The 2,315-nt window shown below is 42.7% G+C and overlaps 1 protein-coding gene across 4 annotated transcripts in view; it reads right to left on the reverse strand.

Moving 5' to 3' along the window:
- The window catches only part of LOC134426688 (acyl-coenzyme A synthetase ACSM4, mitochondrial-like), a 32,835-nt gene that overhangs the window by 9,833 nt on the left and 20,687 nt on the right, over nt 1-2,315 (reverse strand). Inside the window, exon 1 of one of the 4 annotated variants that reach the window (XM_063171905.1) lies at nt 1,388-1,463. The exons of the other annotated variants lie outside the window; for them this stretch is intronic. The gene's annotated coding sequence lies outside the window, so the exon portion shown is untranslated. Of the gene's footprint in view, nt 1-1,387; nt 1,464-2,315 lie in introns of those variants that run through there. 4 annotated transcript variants of the gene reach the window in all.

Consider the following 2,315-nt stretch of genomic DNA (forward strand, 5'->3'; position numbering starts at 1 on the left):
GTTTTTAAACTTTTTTTGTGCCATGATGTTGTCATTATTTAACAGCCAGCACTGCATACCTGTCTCCCAGGGATTCTATGCTCTTACTTTCACATTTGCATTATTTATTGCAAGAGTAGGTGTAGTGAGAGCTTCCAGTGCTCAATGCCAATAAATAACAGTAACTGGCATCACTCTGAAATCACTGCGTTTGTGAGGCAAACCAGAGAAACTAAGACAGGAGGTGCACGTCAGGCATATCTCAATGGCTCTTGGCCACATATTTGACTCAATGGCTCTTGGCCACATGGTGTGAGTGGTAACTAAGCAGAAGGCTCTAGAATATTATTGATCTTGAATTCAGTGTTTCCTGCTGACTGGACTGTAACTTCTGCAGAGGGCAGATTTCCCACAGGTCTCAAAGTACAAAGCACAAAAAGAAAGCCAAAGCTAGCTAGCACTGATGAAGAAATGCACAGAATGTGATCTTATCTGCTCTGTGTCTAAAAGAAAACATTGTTCTCCACCAGTTCAATTCCACTAAATCTCACTCCTTTCTTCACTGCCAATCTGTCCTGGCAGGACAGACAGATGTATGATCCTCCTGTTTCTGCAGTTTCCTTTCAGGACACAGAGGTTAGGAACCCTCTCCACGATGGAGCCTGTTTCCTGGTAGCAGGTTTCCAGGAGGGATTTAAGTTGATGGCTATTTGTTTCAGTGGCAGACAGGGGAAAACCAGCTCTCTCAGCAAATTGTTTTGCCATCCTACCTTTGTTCTGGGAACCTTAGGCTGTGTTCTGAGCTTAAACACTGCCTGCCCAGCTCAAACTGGCCTTGGTAGTTTTAACCTGCAGTTCTGAGAGATGCTTTTTAACCTTGCTAGAATGTTGCTTGAAAGACATCTTTGAAAAGGAGCTGTTATGAAGAGAAAGAGACCACAAAGTCAAATGAGAGACTCTTATCTTTCTGCTTCTTTTTCTCCTTTAGTACCTGATTGCTGAATCTGTATTTATGTGTGATCTTATCTTGCAAGCAGCCTGAATACACAGCTCCTGATTTCATTAGGCACACTCTGCAAGTACTAATGGAACACATCTCAAGGTGCATTACTACACAAAGCTTTTGAGCCTCATAGAAAAGAGTTTGCTGGAAACCCAGCCCCACTCACAGAATAAAAAGAATAAATTCAAAACCAGAATAAATTGCAGCAATATGCCCCCCAAGATCCTTCATCTACAGAAAATGGAGGCTACCACATCAACCCCATTATGAACATTCCTTCTTCTTTTTCCTAAATAAAATGTCTGCTAAAGGCACAAGGTGCAAAGAATCTCTTGATACTCCTCAAGAAGAAGAAAGAGTCATTATTGAAGGAATTTCTTCTTGATTCTACTAATCCAGACCCACCTGTTTTCAAGTCAGCTCTGTCCTTCATGCCACTGAAATACTATGTCCTTTGTGCTTGGTCTCCTCTACCAGCTACAGCTCTGGGGGTAAAGTTCACAAATTTTATCAGAGTTTAAGGGTCAAAGATATTTCTACTACAACTATGGACTGGCAGGTGTTTACAGAAATAATAATTCCATAGTGAATTGAACCCATATAAATTCAGTCCAGAATCTCAATATTTCTGTCAAATATTTTTTTAAATGTTCTGAAAGGGCTGTCTAGGGAGGCTCCATAGTTCTCATGCACAGCTGATAGCAATCCTAAGGATGAACTGGTACATTTAGCCCCTTCCATTTATTGTACAGAAAACTGTGTTACTACTGAAAACCAATGGCACAATCTTCTGGTTTAACCCATAGAGTAGTATCTTACTTGAGGTCCAACTTGGCACTCAAGTACAGAAGGGAGCCTCACAGACAAGACCTCAAAGAGTGACTGACATTAAAGTTACCTGTGCAAAGAAATGAGAGTTTTCCCCTGACTTCAGCACACTCTCAGTCCCACAATAAGTAGATCCATGAGTGCAAGAGACAAGCAAACATGAGGCAGAGGAGCAGCCCTCAAATACTGTGCCGGGGACCTGACCTGCTGCTTTGTCTGCAGCCCTGGTGAGAGAAGGGTGTTTGATTACACCAGCACACTTGGAACCCACTGGTGCTTCTGCAGGCAGGTGTTTCCTCCTGTGCTCTCTCACCTTCTCCCTGGGTTGTTTATTTTCAGACACAGAAAACCCAACTTCCCCATACTTCTTCCCAACTTCTCCACCCCCCCAACCGCTGCTAAAGATGAGGAAGTACTTAATTAATTTGATCTTCCCATGGAAAGGTGCAGTTGGCTCCTCTGGTGGCAAACTTATCAACCTTATCAGCCTCTTGGTTTGGCTGAT

The sequence above is a fragment of the Melospiza melodia genome, chromosome 18 (assembly GCF_035770615.1).
Source record: "Melospiza melodia melodia isolate bMelMel2 chromosome 18, bMelMel2.pri, whole genome shotgun sequence".
NCBI classification, from domain to species: domain Eukaryota; kingdom Metazoa; phylum Chordata; class Aves; order Passeriformes; family Passerellidae; genus Melospiza; species Melospiza melodia.